General features: G+C 41.5%; 1 long non-coding RNA gene across 18 annotated transcripts in view; it reads right to left on the bottom strand.

Moving 5' to 3' along the window:
- Positions 1-7,710: 7,710 nt before the first annotated feature.
- LOC135055198 (uncharacterized) overlaps positions 7,711-25,286 on the bottom strand; it is a 62,767-nt gene continuing 45,191 nt past the window's right edge. For 6 of the 18 annotated variants that reach the window (XR_010243687.1, XR_010243686.1, XR_010243684.1 and 3 more), the window contains exons 16-22: positions 24,116-24,329; positions 23,030-23,232; positions 18,305-18,518; positions 17,219-17,421; positions 13,073-13,286; positions 11,987-12,189; positions 7,711-8,516 (exon numbers count right to left, since the gene is read on the bottom strand). This is a non-coding gene — a long non-coding RNA (uncharacterized LOC135055198). The remainder of the gene's footprint in view (positions 8,517-11,986; positions 12,190-13,072; positions 13,287-17,218; positions 17,422-18,304; positions 18,519-23,029; positions 23,233-24,115; positions 24,330-25,286) is intronic. The other 12 variants (XR_010243676.1, XR_010243679.1, XR_010243678.1 and 9 more) reach the window with 9 other exon arrangements.

Below are 25,286 nucleotides of genomic sequence, written 5' to 3'. Positions count from 1 at the left end.
AAATATACTTTCTTTCTAGGAGCTCAGGAGAGCCCCTAGTGTGCATCCAGCTCAACCGGGCACAAGATTCTAACTGAAGTCTGGAGGAGGGTCATAGTGGGAGGAGCCAGTGCACACCAGTAGTCTAAAGCTTTCTTTTAGTTGTGCCCAGTCTCCTGCGGAGCCGCTATTCCCCATGGTCCTTACGGAGTCCCAGCATCCACTTAGGACGTAAGAGAAAAGACTTTAAGTGACTTATTGTAATTATTGACGAACATTACAGGTGTCTGTGCGACCCAACTTTTTGTTTTCTATCATCAATATATTTAAGGATAGATGAACACATTTTGTGATTAACAGTAAATATCTTAATAAATGCGAAAAAGCGTGAATCAATATATTTGCTATACTGCGGAAGCTCCTACACCATCAGTTCAGAACCCCCTGGGACACCCTTTCCTTCCCTAATGACTAAGTGGGCACTTTGACGGTTTTAATTATTTTTAGCTGCCCAATAATAACATGTAATTTTTGGGGTGAAAAAGTGCAAAGTGATGGAGTTCGGGGTTCAAGGTATGGGACAGGTATATTGGGGTGCTTTATGAGTGGGACAAATGTTTCTAGGTTTGCAGATGGGAGTAGTCAGTCTTTACACTTTTTATTTTCTCCTAAAATAGCCCAACTATATACTTAAACCAATTATACATATGTTACACCATAGTCATGTACTGCATTATGTATTTTCCACAGTGCACTGCTGTTATTAATATGGTACATTATCATGCATGTACTAGCAGTATTTACTATGTATATTTTCCAAGGGTTCCAGATCATGCACTCACTAATCATTAGCACACCCTCTCTGGAGACTGGACACACCCTTAAGCAGTGCACTACCACTGCATTACTCTAGTGGGCCCTTCATTCCCCAGCCCTACAATGTATGTGTGGTAAATTTAGGAACCAACAAGAAAAAGTCATTTCTGCATCACCCAATTTAATATATTTTATTTAAAAAATAGAGGCTAACAATAATAATTACATATAGTTCCAACATTTTGCATAGTGCTGTACAGGGAACTTTATTCAAACATATCCGTCCCTGACTAAGTGGAGATTTAAAACTAACTTCCATGCAAGAGCTACACAAAAATGTATAGATTTTATATCTGTTTCATTGCACTGTCTTAGTCAGAAATTTTGAGTTGACCAGTATCTAGAACAGGCCGTATAAGGCCCGCAAAGCCATTTGTTCTGGCCCGCTGCTGTGTGTCAGCGAGACACGCCGTCCCTCAGTCTGGCAGCGGTGTGTCTCAGCTGTCAGGGCAGGGAGGAAAGTGCAGCTATGTCCGGCGGTAGCGGCGGGTAGGATCTCAAACCAGCCGCCGGATCGTGAGCCAATCAGAGCTCGCGGATCGGCAGCCAATCAGGAGCCGTCGCTGCCGGTCCGAGAGCTCTGACTGGCTTACGAACTAGCGGCTGGTTTGAGGTCCTACATGCTACCGCCAAACATAGCTGCACTCTCCACCCTGCCTGATCCCTGACAGATTACACATGCCACCACCAGACTGAGCACCATTGGGGCAGGAGATGTGCACGCTGTGCTCTCTTCCCTTGACACACAGCAGCAGCGAGCAGCACAGTGGGGTGGGGGGCATGTGTGTATCTGGCACTGGATTTTATAAATATCCAAATAGCCCTTGGTAGAAAAAAAGGTTCCTGACCCCTGATCTAGGACCTGAACTGCTGTCATAGATGAATGATCTGAATCACTCACTACTTTTTAATTTTCACAGAATGCCATTGAGATTAATACAGTGATTTACACAAAGGATCTCTAAATATATTTTACAGGAACAAAAAGCTGCTTGACCTAGTGACTGCCCGGTATGAAAATGTGTCATTGTATGTTTTATGATGAAATCAACATTTTGTATGGTCGCCAACAATTCTTGCAGGTTCCATTGGACCTGTATATTGTCTGCTATACATGGCACTCTCACAAAGATGGACCCCGTCTTCCCCTGGAGGTGAAAAATTCATAAGTGCCCTACACACTAGAAGACATGACCAATGTGAAAGATTAACAATGTGGGAAATTAGCAATTTTCCTTGAACTTTCCAGAGCCCTGACAAATGAAATGGAGTGTACAAACTAAGCAATTTATTGCAAACAATTTGAACGACAAAAGATACCTTTGGAATTGGCACCTTTTTACATATTTTAATACTGGGGAGGCATTACTGGGTGTGTGGACAGGGCTGCAGTAGGGGGAACCAATAAAGTTTTTTTCACCCACTGTCCCACCAATTTCAACTGTGCCACAACTTAATAAAAATATATAATTATAATGGGCTCATAAATATTATATAAAAAAATAATAAATATAATAAAAATCAGAGCGTCCGGCTCACTCTTCAAGAGCGCATGCTGCGCCGGGTGCCCACAGACACAATTAACAATGCATCCAGATAAGCAGCACTCCAGACGAAAGTGCCACACGAGTAAACTGCACTGAAACGTTGCTAATTCGAGATGTGCCCGGAGAGCTGCTTATCTGGATGCATTATATACACCCATAATATATATTGTGCCAGTTGACCCAAGAGAGTCACCCAGTCACAAAGATTACCATTAGTAACACACTACGTCGTCATGGATTGAAATCCTGCAGCACCCGAATGGTCCCCTGCTTAAAGCCAGCACATGTCCAGGCCCGTGTAAAGTTTGCCAGTGACCATCTGCATGGTCCAGAGGAGGATTGGGAGAATGTATTGTGGTCATATGAGAGCAAAATCAAACTTTTTGGTATAAACTCCACTCACCGTGTTTGGAGGGAAAAGAATGACGAAAGGCATCCCAAGAACACCATACCCACTGTGAAGCATTGGGGTGGAAACATCTTGCTTTGGGTCTGCTTTTCTGCAAAGGGGACAGGACGACTGATCCGTATTAAGGAGAGGATGAATGTGGCCATGTATCGGGAGATTTTGGACAAAAACCTCCTTTCCTCAGTAAGAGCATTGAAGATCGAAGGTGGCTGGGTCTTCCAGCATGACAATGACCCCAAACACACCGCCCGGGCAACTAAGTAGTGGCACCGTATGAAGCATTTCAAGGTTCTGGAGAGGCCTAGCCAGTTTCAAGACCTCAAACCAATAGAAAATCTGTGGAGGGAGTTGAAAGTCCGTGCTGCCCAACAACAGCCCCAAAACATGACAGATCTAGAGAAGATCTGCATGGAAGAGTGGGCCAAAATGCCTGCTACAGTGGTTATATTACAAAGTACTGAGTTAAACTTTTTGATTGTCCAAATATTTATTTTCCGCAAGAATATACAAATTGCTTAAAAATTATACAATGTGATTTCCTAGTTTTTTTTTCTTTCAGATTCTGTCTCTCACAGTTGAAGTGTACCTATGATGGAATTACAGACCCCTCTCGCCTTTTTTAAGTGGGTCAACTGGCTATATATATATATATATAATGTGTGTGTATGTAAGAACATACCATTGATAACCGTATTTCTCCTCAGTCCACAGGTTCCGCAGGATAACATTGGGATATGAAGAAGCGACAGCGGATTTGCACCGGTCAGTCAAAGCTTTTCGGCCTCCCAGCATGCAACAGGCCGGTCCATATATCCCTGCCTTCTGGCTCAGGCAAATCATTTTTTTGTTGGGTGCGGCAGGAGCCGGACCATAGTCAGAGGGCTGCTGGTTTTTAGCAGCCCTAAGCTTATTTTATTTTTATAGTCTTACTATTTTTTCATGAGTGATATTTCTAAAAAGAGTCTTATAAGTACCTTGGAAAGAGTCGCGCCAGCAACTCTCCGCCGGGTCGTCACAACGCTTACCCACGAGTACAGTGTTGTTTCGGTGGGCGTCTGTGTCGGATATACTAGCAGGTCCAGCAGACGTCACCAGGCTGTGGCCGGAACACGGGGAGAAGGTAAGGCATCGGTTTAGCTTAGAAGGGGTATATGGACACAGCCGCACTCTCTTGGGAGGAGACAACCAGTCGCCGACACGGCTGCCACTTCGGCCTTAGGGATCAGAGGCTCCAAAAATGATGCTGCAATCCCTGGCTCAGGCAAATCAGTTGTATTCCCAAAGCTCAAGGCAGGAGCATCACAGATAGCCCTAATCAGGCGAGAACACCACACATACCCACCCTTCCGTGCAAGGAAGAGTTTAGTGAGTAAAAGGATCCTCAAATCAGGTGCGTCAGGTTGGGATCCCTGTGGACTTAGGAGAAATATCGTTATCAAAGGTAAGTTCTTACCATAACGTACATGTCTCCAACAGGGTCCACAGGTTATCCACAGGATAACATTGGGATTTCCCAAAGCAATTTAGTGGTGGGGACGCTCCTAATGCATAGGAGAAACCTTCGCCCAAATTCAGCGTCATGAGAGGCAAAGGTATCCAAGACAATGTCTATTGCATGTGTAAACAACCCTGTTCTGTTTAGGCACCACATTGTGCTGCCCAAAAAGGATCTACCTTACGGGTAGAATGAACAGAGACATTAGCAAGAATAGGGAGATCAGCTTAGAGAATATGCTTCTAAAATTGTCCTCTGAAGCTATCTTGCCAGCATCTGCTTATCAGCCTGCCATCCTCACTTATGAAATAGATAGCGAATGAAGAGGGACTCTTTCCTGATGGCACTGGTATATTACACGTAGATCCCTTATGCACGGATCGCATCTAGTGATGCATCTCCCGCAGCAAAGCCCAGAACCTGAAAAACCGGGACATTTTCCTCGTTAAGGTGGAACTTAGTCATCACCTTGGAAATATACCCAAACTTCGTTCTGAGAACTGGTTTATGTGGCTAAAAGATCAGGATTGGGGAACAAGACCATGCCCCCAAGTCTGATACTCCTCTAGCTGACACCGTAGTCAGTAGAAAACACATTTATGACCCATTTTAACCAATGGTTTAAATTGGGCAATTTGAAGGGCTTTAAGGACTAACACCAGTCCCACGGCACTGTAGGAGGAACAACGAGAGGCTGAATGCGCCGCATAACCTGGAAAGAAGTACGCACATCCTGTAAGTTGGTTATTTAGTTTTGGAATCCTAGTGTCAATGCCGACCTTTAAAGCTTTATCCATTCGTACCCGAAAGTATGCTAAGACCCCAGAACTCTGAAAGATCTAAGATCCAACCTCACTGCAAGCCTGAACCTAGGCTTGCCATATTTAGTGATAAAGGCAAGCTAAGGAAGGGTTCCTTGTTCTAACCTCTTGTTTAAATCACCTGCTGCAAATATCCTGTTACCTTCAGGATAAATGTATCAAGGCCATGCCATCAAGTACCGTAGATCCAGATGTCTGTGATAACCAGGACCCTGTGTCAGTAGTTCTGGACCTTGGGAGAGCAGAAATGAAGTATTCATTGCCATTCTCTGCTGGTTTTCCTGTTTAGCTTTCTCACCACCCTGGCTAATAGGGCGACTGGAGAAAACAAAAACCAGAAGAAAGTCATCTCACCGATAAGACATCCACAAAGATCACTCTGGGATACATTGTTTTTGACCTCTATGTGAGCACTTTGTTGTTCCGACAAAAACTCCATAAGCTATATCTCCGTCAAACACCTATAGTTCACCGAAATCTGGAACCCTCCGGGTGTAGAGCCCATTCATTTTCCTGAATGGTGTGTTAACTTGAGAAAGTCCGCTTCTCCCTTTAGGATTCCCGGAATGAAAATAGTGGACCCGGTTGAATAATTACGCTCTGCCCATCTTAGTATGTGTTTTACCTTTTTCATCGCTTTTCGGCTGTGAGTTCCTTCCTGATGTTGAGGTACGCGCATAGTCTGCACGGCACTGGACTGGATTTCCTTGAAGACTCTCCTGTGCCTACACCGGTGTCCTATATGTGGCTCAAGGTTCCACCTTTAATTGGCATACAATCTACTTCTTTGTGAACACAACCTTCCTGACACTGTTCCTCAGTGTCAGAATTTTTCCAATCTGATATGCAAAAGGATTTCCCTTTGTACAGCTGGGATGACCGTTTCCACCAGGCTGACGACCTTTTTACTTTTATCGTAAGTACCATTCCGTTTTCATTATGTGAAGCCTTCCATAATTACCTACAGCACCTTGTATTCCCAGGTGGTTCCTCCAAGTACCAACCCGGAAAACACTGCCCATCTTCCACGATCCAATAAGATTGGGTACATTTAGTGTGGTGTGACTGTAGATTCTATTTGGTAAAATTCAGACGCTGCAGAGACATCAAGTGGAATTGTGCATACTTCACTCTGTTGATGTAGACACCATCAAACCCATCACCCGCTTTGTTGCATGAATTGATCAGTTTGACTTACAAAAACATGAATCCTAGACTACACCCTGTATATTTTATTGCAAGGTGAAAATTACTTCTTGCAGACCTGATTCAGTACAACCCCTGCAAGTGAATCATCTGATGTGACGGAACTGGAGACACTAATTGGTTCATTGATTCAGTTGTGCCTCTGCATACAGACTGCTTAATGCAAGCCTCGTCCTTCGTCTCTACCCGAGATGGCTGTGAAGGCAAATACATACCTAGTACTGTGTCAGAACTGAAGAAATCACCCCACCCCAAGTCTGGGGTCCCCATGCAGAGGCCCATACCATGCTACTGATGGTTTATCTTTCTACAGCACCTGTCCAGATGGTCTCGCATCCGAGTATCAACCAGTCTCAACACTGCTTATCTTCCAAACTCAGATAACATTGGGCCTATCCAATGTGGTGTAGCTGTAGATCCAACTGGACTTTTGGCAGCCCCATGCCTTATTAGTCCTCCGATGAATCAAACCCAGAGTCCGAAAAACAGAACTAAGTTTAAAACTGTATGTGGAAGAAAGTTGACTTTTTGGAGTCTGCTCCTGATTTCAGAATATCTGTTAATTCTTTACCAAAGAAAAACTTTCCAGAAAGGATAATGATTACGAACCTTTCCTAAATTCTGAATCGGCTTCCACCTTCCAGCCAAAACTGTTCTGCGTGCAGATATGATTGGGGCTAATGCCCTGGAGGAAATAATGGCCAAATCTATTAGTGTTTCTCCAGGATCATTGCACTATATGAGAACTTTGTCGTTATTCAAAAGATTCTCCTTCAATTGCATTAGCCCAGACAACCACTGTCTTTGCCATTTAAGCCAAAACCAAGGCTTGGCCCTATGACTGCCCTAGACAGGGAAAGCAAATATAAAAGTAGATCACTTGCATAACTACTTTAGGAGCCACCTCTTTTTAAACATCCTTAACTGGAAGAAGATAATCAATTTCTTAGGATTCTAACTTTTATTTGGGCATAGCCCCAATAATTTCCCTGGTTTCTGTCAGCTGATCTGACTGTGCTACGCAGAACCGATGCCTTACCTTCTCTCCGTGCTCCGGCCACAGCCTGGTAACGTCTGATGGACCTGCTAGTATATCCGACAGAGACGCCCAACAGCACTTGGGTAAGAATTGTCGAGACCCGGCGGAGAGTTGTTGGAGCGATTCTTTCCAATATGCGTATAAAACGCTGTTTAGAAAAATCACTCAAAAAAATAGTAAGACTAACAATAAAATAAGAAAGATTGGGCCTGCTAAGGAAACAGCAGCCCTCTGACCATGGTCCGGCTCATGCTGCACCAAACAAAAAACTGATTTGCCTGAGCCAGGGGGTGGGGATATATGGACGGGCCCGTTGCATGCTGGGAGGCCAGAAAGCTTTGACTGATTTGTGCAAATCCGCTGTCGCTCCATCATATCCCATTGTTATCCTGTTGATAACCTGTGGACTCTGCCGGAGAAAAAGGATGATAATAACAACAACCCCACTTTTCACATGTTAAGAAAATAAATTGCAGATAATATTTAGAGATGAGTGGGTCCGCCGGACCCACCCAAACTTCCTGATCAAGGCAAGGATCCGCGTCCAGCTTCGGTTTTCCCTCCAGGTCTCAAAACGAGGACAAACGTCATCCTCCTGCTATTGTATTCTCGCGGGTTATGGAATCTATATAAAGCCCCCGGTGATCGGCGCCATTTCAGTCCGGCTGTAAAGCTTGTAGTGAGCGGATGTGTCCGTGCTGTGTTGTCTATCCAGGGTACTGCACTGTTGTCCATCAAGGTGCTAGGGGTGCTCTGTCCATGCTGTGTCCATCCAGGGGTGCTCTGTCAATCTAGAGGTACTCTGCTCCAGTGTAAAAAAAAAAAAGAAAGAAAAGAATTGAAAAAAAATAATTTTTTTTAGTGCTATATCCCAGTGTACTATACTATTATTTTTCTGTGACACTGCCAGTCACACCACAGAACACCATACAACGTATTGTGAAGTCAATAAACAGAGTCCAGCAGCTTCGGAGACACAATAGTCTGCAGCACTGGATCCTGATGCTTGCTTTTAATGTCACCCACACAGCTGTCCTCCGTGTTTCAAGACATTGGCTTCCTCTTGCAAATTTGCTAATGGATGAAGCAAACCCTTTTCTCTTTCAGGTACCCAAAAACCTCAACATTCAATAGAGTATCTGCCCTAGTGAGAAGTGGAAACAATACTAGTAAGTAAAGTCTGTAAACAATATAAAACAGACAATTTTAAACGAAACGCACAACACCCTACAGGAAGTCAACATGTCACATGATGCCATAATGCAAGGCACCTTACAGAACTGGATATACTTAAAATTTGGACCATTAAGGTGCCTTGAAAACCAAGTTTGAGAATCTCTGTATTAGGATATTAAGTAAAAGCTAGCTGGAAATCGGAGTGAAAACTTTAGGTAGACACCATACAGAACATTGCCATGCCACACCCACACCACCACCACATAGTTTTAGAGAACCAGTACATTCTGACATGAAAACTATTCCAGGCCTGGCCAACCCGTGGCTCTCCAGCTGTTGTAAAACTACAAGTCCCATCATGCTTTGCTACAGTTTTGCTATTAGGGAAGGCTAAAACTGTGGCAGGGCATGCTGGGATGTGTAGTTTCACAACATCTGGAGAGCCACAGGTTGGCCAGGCCTGTATTAGGTTATTAAGAGCAAGCTGGATATTGGACTCCAAATGTTAGGAAAGCACCATACAGCACAATGTCACAAGAGCACATAGTTTTAGAGACGCATTACATTCTGAAACAGAAATTGTTAGGATTTAGGAAGAGCAAGCAGGTTAGAGGACTGAAAATGCCAGGCAGGCATCAGACAGCACAATGCCGCAATATACAGCACAATGCTATACTAACGGTTTTAGGGACAATGAAAATATTTAGACAAACTCGTAGGATAATAAATAAAAGGAAGCTGGTATAGGACTGAAAATGTCAGGTAGGCACAAGACAGCACAATGCTATACTTACGGTTTTAGGGACAATGGATTTATTCAAACTTTAAGGATATTAAGAAAAAGCAAACTAATATAGGACTGAAAACACCAGGAAGGAACCATACAGCACAATGACGTGCCAAAACGGCACAGCATGATGTTATGGATGTAGGGACAATGATAATAGTTTCTACTGCTAGGTGTAACCTATTAGGATATTAAAGTAAAAGCAAGCTGGATATGGGGCTGACCACGTCAGTAAAGCACAATACTGCATAATGCAAAAGCCGCACAGTGCCATACGGCAAAGCACCACATAGCATGGTGCCATACTAACGGTATTAAGGACGGTGATAATAAATTACACCCAGAAATACAAACTATTACAATATTAGGGAAGAGCAAGCAGGATATAGGACTGTAAATGCCAGGTAGGCACAAGACAGCACAATGCCGCAATGTACAGCACAATGCTATACTTATGGTTTTAGGGATGATGGATTTATTCAAACTTTTAGGATAATTATTAAGAAATAGCAGGCTGATATAGGACTGAAAACACCAGGAAGGTGCCTTGAAAAGCAAGTTTAAGAATCTCTGTATTAGGATATTAAGTAAAAGCTAGCTGGAAATCGGAGTGAAAACTTTAGGTAGACACCATACAGAACATTGCCATGCCACACCGCACGACACCACATAGTTTTAGAGAACCAGTACATTCTGACATGAAAACTATTAAGAGCAAGCTGGATACTGGACTCAAAATGTTAGGAAAGCACCATACAGCACAATGTCACACCACATGGCACAAGAGCACATAGTTTTAGAGACGCATTACGTTCTGAAACGGAAATTGTTAGGATTTAGGAAGAGCAAGCAGGTTATAGGACTGAAAATGGCAGGCAGGCATCAGACAGCACAATGCCGCAATATACAGCACAATGCTATACTGACGGTTTTAGGGACAATGAAAATATTTAGACAAACTCGTAGGATAATAAGTAAAAGGAAGCTGGTATAGGACTGAAAATGCCAGGTAGGCACAAGACAGCACAATGCTATACTTACGGTTTTAGGGACAATGGATTTATTCAAACTTTAAGGATATTAAGAAAAAGCAAACTAATATAGGACTGAAAACACCAGGAAGGAACCATACAGCACAATGACGCGCCATACGGCACAGCATGATGTTATGGATGTAGGGACAATGATAATAGTTTCTACTGCTAGGTGTAACCCATTAGGATATTAAAGTAAAAGCAAGCTGGATATGGGGCTGACCACGTCAGTAAAGCACAATACTGCATAATGCAAAAGCCGCACAGTGCCATACGGCAAAGCACCACACAGCATGATGCCATACTAACGATATTCAGGACGGTGATAATAAATTACACCCAGAAATACAAACTATTACGATATTAAGAAAGAGCAAGCAGGATATAGGACTGAAAATGCAAGGTAGGCACCAGACAGCACCATGACGCAATGTACAGCACAATGCTATGCTTACGGTTTTAGGGACGATGGATTTATTTAGACAAACTTTAGGATAAGAAATAGCAGGCTGATATAGGACTGAAAACACCAGGAAGGTGCCTTGAAAAGCAAGTTTGAGAATCTCTGTATTAGGATATTAAGTAAAAGCCAGCTGGAAATCGGAGTGAAATCTTTAGGTAGACACCATACAGAACATTGCCATGCCACACTGCACACCACCACATACTTTTAGAGAACCAGTACATTCTGACATGAAAACTATTAGGATATTAAGAGCAAGCTGGATACTGGACTCAAAATGTTAGGAAAGCATCATACAGCACAATGTCACACCATATGGCTCAAGAGCACATAGTTTTAGAGACGCATAACATTCTGAAACAGAAATTGTTAGGATTTAGGAAGAGCAAGCAGGTTATAGGACTGAAAATGCCAGGCAGGCATCAGAAAGCACAATGCCGCAATATACAGCACAATGCTATACTTACGGTTTTAGGGACAATGAAAATATTTAGACAAACTCGTAGGATAAGTAAAAGGAAGCTGGTATAGGACTGAAAATAGAAAGCACAATGTCGCAATCTACAGCACAATGCTATACTTACGGTTTTAGAGACGATGGATTTATTTAAACTTTAAGGATATTAAGAAAAAGCAAGCTAATATAGGACTGAAAACACCAGGAAGGAACCATACAGCACAATGACGTGCCAAAACGGCACAGCATGATGTTATGGATGTAGGGACAATGATAATAGTTTCTACTGCTAGGTGTAACCTATTAGGATATTAAAGTAAAAGCAAGCTGGATATGGGGCTGACCACGTCAGTAAAGCACAATACTGCATAATGCAAAAGCCGCACAGTGCCATACGGCAAAGCACCACACAGCATGGTGCCATACTAACGGTATTAAGGACGGTGATAATAAATTACACCCAGAAATACAAACTATTACGATATTAGGGAAGAGCAAGCAGGATATAGGACTGAAAACACAAGGAAGGCACTATACTGCACAATGCCATACCTTGTATTTCTATACGGCAAAACACCAAAGAGCATGATGCCAACTAACTGTTTTAGGGAGCATTAAAAAGGGTTCTCCCAGCAATACAAACTGTTCCGATATGAAAGGAATCTAGTTGTACAAAATGTATACAGGATATATTTACCTGTGCACTGAACTCAATACTCATCTTGTCCAGCAGTATCCGAAACTCTGTAGTCTGCAGCACTGGATCCTGATGCTTGCTTTTATTGCCCACCACAGAGCCATCTAGAACATCCAAGATTATTTGAAGACATTGCCAATGGAAGAAGCAAACCATTTTCTTTCAGGTACCCAAAAACCTCAATATTCAATAGAGTAGCTGCCCTAGTGAGAAGTGGAAACAATACAAGTCAGTCTGTAAACAATATAAAACTACCAACTTCAAATAACTGGCACAACACGTCTACACGACGCCATACAGCAAGGCTCCGTACAGAACTTATTATACTTAAAACATGGAACGATAGAGACAGTTTGGGAACCTTTGTGTTAAGATATTAATTACCTCAATATTCAATAGAGTAGCTCCCTAGTCAGAAGTGGAAACAACAGTAGTAAATAAAGCCTCTAAACAATATAAAACTGCAAATTTGAAATGCACAACACCCTACAGAAAGTCAACATACCACATGAAGACATACAGCAAGGCACCATACAGCACAATGCCAAGTGGCACTATACGGCACAGCATGGACCTATACTAACGGCGATAGCAAGCTTACCCTACCGGCACAAGTGGCAATTAAGTCCAACGGTTGTAGGGATGCTGAATACTGGGTTTAACCCAGATATTCAAACTATTAGGATATTAAGAAGCAGCAAGCTGGATAGGGACTTAAAATGGTACGAAAGCACCATAACAGCACCATGCCATACGGTACAGCACCGCATAGTTTTAGAAAGGCAAACTAGAAGGATTTAAAATGAAAGCATGCTGGAGATGGGACAGACGTAAGGAAGGCACCATATAGCACAATCCTCTGCCGCACGGCAAGCGGCAATTAAGTCTAACGGTTGTAGGGATGCTGAATATTGGTTTAACCCAGATATTCAAACTATTAGGATATGAAGAAAAAGCAAGATGGATATGGGCTGACAACTTCAGCAAGGCACAATACAGCCATCAAAACATGTTATACCCAGCAATACAAACTATTACAATATGAAAGGAATATAGTTATCTAAAACGAATACAAAAGATATTTACCTGTGCACCGAAGTCAATAAACATTGAGTCCGGCAGCTTCGGAGACACAATAGTCTGCAGCACTGGATCCTGATGCTTGCTTTTAATGTCACCCACACAGCTGTCCTCCGTGTTTCAAGACATTGGCTTCCTCTTGCAAATTTGCTAATGGATGAAGCAAACCCTTTTCTCTTTCAGGTACCCAAAAACCTCAACATTCAATAGAGTATCTGCCCTAGTGAGAAGTGGAAACAATACTAGTAAGTAAAGTCTGTAAACAATATAAAACAGACAATTTTAAACGAAACGCACAACACCCTACAGGAAGTCAACATGTCACATGATGCCATAATGCAAGGCACCTTACAGAACTGGATATACTTAAAATTTGGACCATTAAGGTGCCTTGAAAACCAAGTTTGAGAATCTCTGTATTAGGATATTAAGTAAAAGCTAGCTGGAAATCGGAGTGAAAACTTTAGGTAGACACCATACAGAACATTGCCATGCCACACCCACACCACCACCACCACCACAGTTTTAGAGAACCAGTACATTCTGACATGAAAACTATTACCAGGCCTGGCCAACCCGTGGCTCTCCAGCTGTTGTAAAACTACAAGTCCCATCATGCTTTGCTACAGTTTTGCTATTAGGGAAGGCTAAAATTGTGGCAGGGCATGCTGGGATGTGTAGTTTCACAACATCTGGAGAGCCACAGGTTGGCCAGGCCTGTATTAGGTTATTAAGAGCAAGCTGGATATTGGACTCCAAATGTTAGGAAAGCACCATACAGCACAATGTCACAAGAGCACATAGTTTTAGAGACGCATTACATTCTGAAACAGAAATTGTTAGGATTTAGGAAGAGCAAGCAGGTTATAGGACTGAAAATGCCAGGCAGGCATCAGACAGTATAGCATTGTGCTGTATATTGCGGCATTGTGCTAACGGTTTTAGGGACAATGAAAATATTTAGACAAACTCGTAGGATAATAAATAAAAGGAAGCTGGTATAGGACTGAAAATGTCAGGTAGGTACAAGACAGCACAATGCTATACTTACGGTTTTAGGGACAATGGATTTATTCAAACTTTAAGGATATTAAGAAAAAGCAAACTAATATAGGACTGAAAACACCAGGAAGGAACCATACAGCACAATGACGTGCCAAAACGGCACAGCATGTTGTTATGGATGTAGGGACAATGATAATAGTTTCTACTGCTAGGTGTAACCTATTAGGATATTAAAGTAAAAGCAAGCTGGATATGGGGCTGACCACGTCAGTAAAGCACAATACTGCATAATGCAAAAGCCGCACAGTGCCATACGGCAAAGCACCACACAGCATGATGCCATACTAACGGTATTCAGGACGGTGATAATAAATTACACCCAGAAATACAAACTATTATGATATTAAGGAAGAGCAAGCAGGATATAGGATTGAAAATGCAAGGTAGGCACCAGACAGCAACATGACGCAATGTACAGCACAATGCTATGCTTACGGTTTTAGGGACGATGGATTTATTTAGACAAACTTTTAGGATAAGAAATAGCAGGCTGATATAGGACTGAAAACACCAGGAAGGTGCCTTGAAAAGCAAGTTTGAGAATCTCTGTATTAGGATATTAAGTAAAAGCCAGCTGGTAATCGGAGTGAAATCTTTAGGTAGACACCATACAGAACATTGCCATGCCACACTGTACACCACCACATACTTTTAGAGAACCAGTACATTCTGACATGAAAACTATTAGGATATTAAGAGCAAGCTGGATACTGGACTCAAAATGTTAGGAAAGCATCATACAGCACAATGTCACACCATATGGCACAAGAGCACATAGTTTTAGAGACGCATTACATTCTGAAACAGAAATTGTTAGGATTTAGGAAGAGCAAACAGGTTATAGGACTGAAAATGCCAGGCAGGCATCAGACAGCACAATGCCGCAATATACAGCACAATGCTATACTTACGGTTTTAGGGACAATGAAAATATTTAGACAAACTCGTAGGATAATAAATAAAAGGAAGCTGGTATAGGACTGAAAATGCCAGGTAGGCACAAGACAGCACAATGCTATACTTATGGTTTTAGGGACAATGGATTTATTCAAACTTTAAGGATATTAAGAAAAAGCAAACTAATATAGGACTGAAAACACCAGGAAGGAACCATACAGCATAATGACGTGCCAAAACGGCACAGCATGTTGTTATGGATGTAGGGACAATGATAATAGTTTCTACTGCTAGGTGTAACCTATTAGGATATTAAAGTAAAAGCAAGCTGGATATGGGGCTGACCACGTCAGTAAAGCACAATACTGCATAATGCAAAAGCCGCACAGTGCCATACGGCAAAGCACCACACAGCATGATGCCATACTAACGGTATTCAGGACGGTGATAATAAATTACACCCAGAAATACAAACTATTATGATATTAAGGAAGAGCAAGCAGGATATAGGACTGAAAATGCAAGGTAGGCACCAGACAGCACCATGACGCAATGTACAGCACAATGCTATGCTTACGGTTTTAGGGACAATGGATTTATTCAAACTTTAAGGATATTAAGAAAAAGCAAACTAATATAGGACTGAAAACACCAGGAAGGAACCATACAGCACAATGACGCGCCATACGGCACAGCATGATGTTATGGATGTAGGGACAATGATAATAGTTTCTACTGCTAGGTGTAACCCATTAGGATATTAAAGTAAAAGCAAGCTGGATATGGGGCTGACCACGTCAGTAAAGCACAATACTGCATAATGCAAAAGCCGCACAGTGCCATACGGCAAAGCACCACACAGCATGATGCCATACTAACGGTATTCAGGACGGTGATAATAAATTACACCCAGAAATACAAACTATTACGATATTAAGAAAGAGCAAGCAGGATATAGGACTGAAAATGCAAGGTAGGCACCAGACAGCACCATGACGCAATGTACAGCACAATGCTATGCTTACGGTTTTAGGGACGATGGATTTATTTAGACAAACTTTAGGATAAGAAATAGCAGGCTGATATAGGACTGAAAACACCAGGAAACTGCCTTGAAAAGCAAGTTTGAGAATCTCTGTATTAGGATATTAAGTAAAAGCCAGCTGGAAATCGGAGTGAAATCTTTAGGTAGACACCATACAGAACATTGCCATGCCACACTGCACACCACCACATACTTTTAGAGAACCAGTACATTCTGACATGAAAACTATTAGGATATTAAGAGCAAGCTGGATACTGGACTCAAAATGTTAGGAAAGCATCATACAGCACAATGTCACACCATATGGCTCAAGAGCACATAGTTTTAGAGACGCATTACATTCTGAAACAGAAATTGTTAGGATTTAGGAAGAGCAAGCAGGTTATAGGACTGAAAATGCCAGGCAGGCATCAGAAAGCACAATGCCGCAATATACAGCACAATGCTATACTTACGGTTTTAGGGACAATGAAAATATTTAGACAAACTCGTAGGATAATAAGTAAAAGGAAGCTGGTATAGGACTGAAAATAGAAAGCACAATGTCGCAATCTACAGCACAATGCTATACTTACGGTTTTAGGGACGATGGATTTATTTAAACTTTAAGGATATTAAGAAAAAGCAAGCTAATATAGGACTGAAAACACCAGGAAGGAACCATACAGCACAATGACGTGCCAAAACGGCACAGCATGATGTTATGGATGTAGGGACAATGATAATAGTTTCTACTGCTAGGTGTAACCTATTAGGATATTAAAGTAAAAGCAAGCTGGATATGGGGCTGACCACGTCAGTAAAGCACAATACTGCATAATGCAAAAGCCGCACAGTGCCATACGGCAAAGCACCACACAGCATGGTGCCATACTAACGGTATTAAGGACGGTGATAATAAATTACACCCAGAAATACAAACTATTACGATATTAGGGAAGAGCAAGCAGGATATAGGACTGAAAACACAAGGAAGGCACTATACTGCACAATGCCATACCTTGTATTTCTATACGGCAAAACACCAAAGAGCATGATGCCAACTAACTGTTTTAGGGAGCATTAAAAAGGGTTCTCCCAGCAATACAAACTGTTCCGATATGAAAGGAATCTAGTTGTACAAAATGTATACAGGATATATTTACCTGTGCACTGAACTCAATACTCATCTTGTCCAGCAGTATCCGAAACTCTGTAGTCTGCAGCACTGGATCCTGATGCTTGCTTTTATTGCCCACCACAGAGCCATCTAGAACATCCAAGATTATTTGAAGACATTGCCAATGGAAGAAGCAAACCATTTTCTTTCAGGTACCCAAAAACCTCAATATTCAATAGAGTAGCTGCCCTAGTGAGAAGTGGAAACAATACAAGTCAGTCTGTAAACAATATAAAACTACCAACTTCAAATAACTGGCACAACACGTCTACACGACGCCATACAGCAAGGCTCCGTACAGAACTGAATATACTTAAAACATGGAACGATAGAGACAGTTTGGGAACCTTTGTGTTAAGATATTAATTACCTCAATATTCAATAGAGTAGCTCCCTAGTCAGAAGTGGAAACAACAGTAGTAAATAAAGCCTCTAAACAATATAAAACTGCAAATTTGAAATGCACAACACCCTACAGAAAGTCAACATACCACATGAAGACATACAGCAAGGCACCATACAGCACAATGCCAAGTGGCACTATACAGCACAGCATGGTCCTATACTAACGGCGATAGCAAGCTTACCCTACCGGCACAAGTGGCAATTAAGTCCAACGGTTGTAGGGATGCTGAATACTGGGTTTAACCCAGATATTCAAACTATTAGGATATTAAGAAGCAGCAAGCTGGATAGGGACTTAAAATGGTACGAAAGCACCATAACAGCACCATGCCATACGGTACAGCACCGCATAGTTTTAGAAAGGCAAACTAGAAGGATTTAAAATGAAAGCATGCTGGAGATGGGACAGACGTAAGGAAGGCACCATATAGCACAATCCTCTGCCGCACGGCAAGCGGCAATTAAGTCTAACGGTTGTAGGGATGCCGAATATTGGTTTAACCCAGATATTCAAACTATTAGGATATGAAGAAAAAGCAAGATGGATATGGGCTGACAACTTCAGCAAGGCACAATACAGCCATCAAAACATGTTATACCCAGCAATACAAACTATTACAATATGAAAGGAATATAGTTATCTAAAACGAATACAAAAGATATTTACCTGTGCACCGAAGTCAATAAACATTGAGTCCGGCAGCTTCGGAGACACAATAGTCTGCAGCACTGGATCCTGATGCTTGCTTTTAATGTCACCCACACAGCTGTCCTCCGTGTTTCAAGACATTGGCTTCCTCTTGCAAATTTGCTAATGGATGAAGCAAACCCTTTTCTCTTTCAGGTACCCAAAAACCTCAACATTCAATAGAGTATCTGCCCTAGTGAGAAGTGGAAACAATACTAGTAAGTAAAGTCTGTAAACAATATAAAACAGACAATTTTAAACGAAACGCACAACACCCTACAGGAAGTCAACATGTCACATGATGCAAGGCACCTTACAGAACTGGATATACTTAAAATTTGGACCATTAAGGTGCCTTGAAAACCAAGTTTGAGAATCTCTGTATTAGGATATTAAGTAAAAGCTAGCTGGAAATCGGAGTGAAAACTTTAGGTAGACACCATACAGAACATTGCCATGCCACACCCACACCACCACCACATAGTTTTAGAGAACCAGTACATTCTGACATGAAAACTATTCCAGGCCTGGCCAACCCGTGGCTCTCCAGCTGTTGTAAAACTACAAGTCCCATCATGCTTTGCTACAGTTTTGCTATTAGGGAAGGCTAAAACTGTGGCAGGGCATGCTGGGATGTGTAGTTTCACAACATCTGGAGAGCCACAGGTTGGCCAGGCCTGTATTAGGTTATTAAGAGCAAGCTGGATATTGGACTCCAAATGTTAGGAAAGCACCATACAGCACAATGTCACAAGAGCACATAGTTTTAGAGACGCATTACATTCTGAAACAGAAATTGTTAGGATTTAGGAAGAGCAAGCAGGTTATAGGACTGAAAATGCCAGGCAGGCATCAGACAGCACAATGCCGCAATATACAGCACAATGCTATACTAACGGTTTTAGGGACAATGAAAATATTTAGACAAACTCGTAGGATAATAAATAAAAGGAAGCTGGTATAGGACTGAAAATGTCAGGTAGGCACAAGACAGCACAATGCTATACTTACGGTTTTAGGGACAATGGATTTATTCAAACTTTAAGGATATTAAGAAAAAGCAAACTAATATAGGACTGAAAACACCAGGAAGGAACCATACAGCACAATGACGTGCCAAAACGGCACAGCATGTTGTTATGGATGTAGGGACAATGATAATAGTTTCTACTGCTAGGTGTAACCTTTTAGGATATTAAAGTAAAAGCAAGCTGGATATGGGGCTGACCACGTCAGTAAAGCACAATACTGCATAATGCAAAAGCCGCACAGTGCCATACGGCAAAGCACCACACAGCATGATGCCATACTAACGGTATTCAGGACGGTGATAATAAATTACACCCAGAAATACAAACTATTATGATATTAAGGAAGAGCAAGCAGGATATAGGACTGAAAATGCAAGGTAGGCACCAGACAGCACCATGACGCAATGTACAGCACAATGCTATGCTTACGGTTTTAGGGATGATGGATTTATTTAGACAAACTTTTAGGATAAGAAATAGCAGGCTGATATAGGACTGAAAACACCAGGAAGGTGCCTTGAAAAGTAAGTTTGAGAATCTCTGTATTAGGATATTAAGTAAAAGCCAGCTGGAAATCGGAGTGAAATCTTTAGGTAGACACCATACAGAACATTGCCATGCCACACTGCACACCACCACATACTTTTAGAGAACCAGTACATTCTGACATGAAAACTATTAGGATATTAAGAGCAAGCTGGATACTGGACTCAAAATGTTAGGAAAGCATCATACAGCACAATGTCACACCATATGGCACAAGAGCACATAGTTTTAGAGACGCATTACATTCTGAAACAGAAATTGTTAGGATTTAGGAAGAGCAAGCAGGTTATAGGACTGAAAATGCCAGGCAGGCATCAGAAAGCACAATGCCGCAATATACAGCACAATGCTATACTTACGGTTTTAGGGACAATGAAAATATTTAGACAAACTCGTAGGATAATAAGTAAAAGGAAGCTGGTATAGGACTGAAAATAGAAAGCACAATGTCGCAATGTACAGCACAATGCTATACTTACGGTTTTAGGGACGATGGATTTATTTAAACTTTAAGGATATTAAGAAAAAGCAAGCTAATATAGGACTGAAAACACCAGGAAGGAACCATACAGCACAATGACGTGCCAAAACGGCACAGCATGATGTTATGGATGTAGGGACAATGATAATAGTTTCTACTGCTAGGTGTAACCTATTAGGATATTAAAGTAAAAGCAAGCTGGATATGGGGCTGACCACGTCAGTAAAGCACAATACTGCATAATGCAAAAGCCGCACAGTGCCATACGGCAAAGCACCACACAGCATGGTGCCATACTAACGGTATTAAGGACGGTGATAATAAATTACACCCAGAAATACAAACTATTACAATATTAGGGAAGAGCAAGCAGGATGTAGGACTGTAAATGCCAGGTAGGCACAAGACAGCACAATGCCGCAATGTACAGCACAATGCTATACTTATGGTTTTAGGGACGATGGATTTATTCAAACTTTTAGGATAATTATTAAGAAATAGCAGGCTGATATAGGACTGAAAACACCAGGAAGGTGCCTTGAAAAGCAAGTTTAAGAATCTCTGTATTAGGATATTAAGTAAAAGCTAGCTGGAAATCGGAGTGAAAACTTTAGGTAGACACCATACAGAACATTGCCATGCCACACCGCACGACACCACATAGTTTTAGAGAACCAGTACATTCTAACATGAAAACTATTAAGAGCAAGCTGGATACTGGACTCAAAATGTTAGGAAAGCACCATACAGCACAATGTCACACCACATGGCACAAGAGCACATAGTTTTAGAGACGCATTACATTCTGAAACGGAAATTGTTAGGATTTAGGAAGAGCAAGCAGGTTAGAGGACTGAAAATGGCAGGCAGGCATCAGACAGCACAATGCCGCAATATACAGCACAATGCTATACTTACGGTTTTAGGGACAATGAAAATATTTAGACAAACTCGTAGGATAATAAATAAAAGGAAGCTGGTATAGGACTGAAAATGCCAGGTAGGCACAAGACAGCACAATGCTATACTTACGGTTTTAGGGACAATGGATTTATTCAAACTTTAAGGATATTAAGAAAAAGCAAACTAATCTAGGACTGAAAACACCAGGAAGGAACCATACAGCATAATGACGTGCCAAAACGGCACAGCATGTTGTTATGGATGTAGGGACAATGATAATAGTTTCTACTGCTAGGTGTAACCTATTAGGATATTAAAGTAAAAGCAAGCTGGATATGGGGCTGACCACGTCAGTAAAGCACAATACTGCATAATGCAAAAGCCGCACAGTGCCATACGGCAAAGCACCACACAGCATGATGCCATACTAACGGTATTCAGGACGGTGATAATAAATTACACCCAGAAATACAAACTATTACGATATTAAGAAAGAGCAAGCAGGATATAGGACTGAAAATGCAAGGTAGGCACCAGACAGCACCATGACGCAATGTACAGCACAATGCTATGCTTACGGTTTTAGGGACGATGGATTTATTTAGACAAACTTTAGGATAAGAAATAGCAGGCTGATATAGGACTGAAAACACCAGGAAACTGCCTTGAAAAGCAAGTTTGAGAATCTCTGTATTAGGATATTAAGTAAAAGCCAGCTGGAAATCGGAGTGAAATCTTTAGGTAGACACCATACAGAACATTGCCATGCCACACTGCACACCACCACATACTTTTAGAGAACCAGTACATTCTGACATGAAAACTATTAGGATATTAAGAGCAAGCTGGATACTGGACTCAAAATGTAAGGAAAGCATCATACAGCACAATGTCACACCATATGGCTCAAGAGCACATAGTTTTAGAGACGCATTACATTCTGAAACAGAAATTGTTAGGATTTAGGAAGAGCAAGCAGGTTATAGGACTGAAAATGCCAGGCAGGCATCAGAAAGCACAATGCCGCAATATACAGCACAATGCTATACTTACGGTTTTAGGGACAATGAAAATATTTAGACAAACTCGTAGGATAATAAGTAAAAGGAAGCTGGTATAGGACTGAAAATAGAAAGCACAATGTCGCAATCTACAGCACAATGCTATACTTACGGTTTTAGGGACGATGGATTTATTTAAACTTTAAGGATATTAAGAAAAAGCAAGCTAATATAGGACTGAAAACACCAGGAAGGAACCATACAGCACAATGACGTGCCAAAACGGCACAGCATGATGTTATGGATGTAGGGACAATGATAATAGTTTCTACTGCTAGGTGTAACCTATTAGGATATTAAAGTAAAAGCAAGCTGGATATGGGGCTGACCACGTCAGTAAAGCACAATACTGCATAATGCAAAAGCCGCACAGTGCCATACGGCAAAGCACCACACAGCATGGTGCCATACTAACGGTATTAAGGACGGTGATAATAAATTACACCCAGAAATACAAACTATTACGATATTAGGGAAGAGCAAGCAGGATATAGGACTGAAAACACAAGGAAGGCACTATACTGCACAATGCCATACCTTGTATTTCTATACGGCAAAACACCAAAGAGCATGATGCCAACTAACTGTTTTAGGGAGCATTAAAAAGGGTTCTCCCAGCAATACAAACTGTTCCGATATGAAAGGAATCTAGTTGTACAAAATGTATACAGGATATATTTACCTGTGCACTGAACTCAATACTCATCTTGTCCAGCAGTATCCGAAACTCTGTAGTCTGCAGCACTGGATCCTGATGCTTGCTTTTATTGCCCACCACAGAGCCATCTAGAACATCCAAGATTATTTGAAGACATTGCCAATGGAAGAAGCAAACCATTTTCTTTCAGGTACCCAAAAACCTCAATATTCAATAGAGTAGCTGCCCTAGTGAGAAGTGGAAACAATACAAGTCAGTCTGTAAACAATATAAAACTACCAACTTCAAATAACTGGCACAACACGTCTACACGACGCCATACAGCAAGGCTCCGTACAGAACTGAATATACTTAAAACATGGAACGATAGAGACAGTTTGGGAACCTTTGTGTTAAGATATTAATTACCTCAATATTCAATAGAGTAGCTCCCTAGTCAGAAGTGGAAACAACAGTAGTAAATAAAGCCTCTAAACAATATAAAACTGCAAATTTGAAATGCACAACACCCTACAGAAAGTCAACATACCACATGAAGACATACAGCAAGGCACCATACAGCACAATGCCAAGTGGCACTATACAGCACAGCATGGTCCTATACTAACGGCGATAGCAAGCTTACCCTACCGGCACAAGTGGCAATTAAGTCCAACGGTTGTAGGGATGCTGAATACTGGGTTTAACCCAGATATTCAAACTATTAGGATATTAAGAAGCAGCAAGCTGGATAGGGACTTAAAATGGTACGAAAGCACCATAACAGCACCATGCCATACGGTACAGCACCGCATAGTTTTAGAAAGGCAAACTAGAAGGATTTAAAATGAAAGCATGCTGGAGATGGGACAGACGTAAGGAAGGCACCATATAGCACAATCCTCTGCCGCACGGCAAGCGGCAATTAAGTCTAACGGTTGTAGGGATGCCGAATATTGGTTTAACCCAGATATTCAAACTATTAGGATATGAAGAAAAAGCAAGATGGATATGGGCTGACAACTTCAGCAAGGCACAATACAGCCATCAAAACATGTTATACCCAGCAATACAAACTATTACAATATGAAAGGAATATAGTTATCTAAAACGAATACAAAAGATATTTACCTGTGCACCGAAGTCAATAAACATTGAGTCCGGCAGCTTCGGAGACACAATAGTCTGCAGCACTGGATCCTGATGCTTGCTTTTAATGTCACCCACACAGCTGTCCTCCGTGTTTCAAGACATTGGCTTCCTCTTGCAAATTTGCTAATGGATGAAGCAAACCCTTTTCTCTTTCAGGTACCCAAAAACCTCAACATTCAATAGAGTATCTGCCCTAGTGAGAAGTGGAAACAATACTAGTAAGTAAAGTCTGTAAACAATATAAAACAGACAATTTTAAACGAAACGCACAACACCCTACAGGAAGTCAACATGTCACATGATGCAAGGCACCTTACAGAACTGGATATACTTAAAATTTGGACCATTAAGGTGCCTTGAAAACCAAGTTTGAGAATCTCTGTATTAGGATATTAAGTAAAAGCTAGCTGGAAATCGGAGTGAAAACTTTAGGTAGACACCATACAGAACATTGCCATGCCACACCCACACCACCACCACATAGTTTTAGAGAACCAGTACATTCTGACATGAAAACTATTCCAGGCCTGGCCAACCCGTGGCTCTCCAGCTGTTGTAAAACTACAAGTCCCATCATGCTTTGCTACAGTTTTGCTATTAGGGAAGGCTAAAACTGTGGCAGGGCATGCTGGGATGTGTAGTTTCACAACATCTGGAGAGCCACAGGTTGGCCAGGCCTGTATTAGGTTATTAAGAGCAAGCTGGATATTGGACTCCAAATGTTAGGAAAGCACCATACAGCACAATGTCACAAGAGCACATAGTTTTAGAGACGCATTACATTCTGAAACAGAAATTGTTAGGATTTAGGAAGAGCAAGCAGGTTATAGGACTGAAAATGCCAGGCAGGCATCAGACAGCACAATGCCGCAATATACAGCACAATGCTATACTAACGGTTTTAGGGACAATGAAAATATTTAGACAAACTCGTAGGATAATAAATAAAAGGAAGCTGGTATAGGACTGAAAATGTCAGGTAGGCACAAGACAGCACAATGCTATACTTACGGTTTTAGGGACAATGGATTTATTCAAACTTTAAGGATATTAAGAAAAAGCAAACTAATATAGGACTGAAAACACCAGGAAGGAACCATACAGCACAATGACGTGCCAAAACGGCACAGCATGTTGTTATGGATGTAGG

The sequence above is a fragment of the Pseudophryne corroboree genome, chromosome 3 (genome assembly GCF_028390025.1).
Source record: "Pseudophryne corroboree isolate aPseCor3 chromosome 3, aPseCor3.hap2, whole genome shotgun sequence".
Taxonomy (NCBI): Eukaryota; Metazoa; Chordata; class Amphibia; order Anura; family Myobatrachidae; genus Pseudophryne; species Pseudophryne corroboree.
This window is presented reverse-complemented; position numbering and strand designations above follow the sequence as displayed.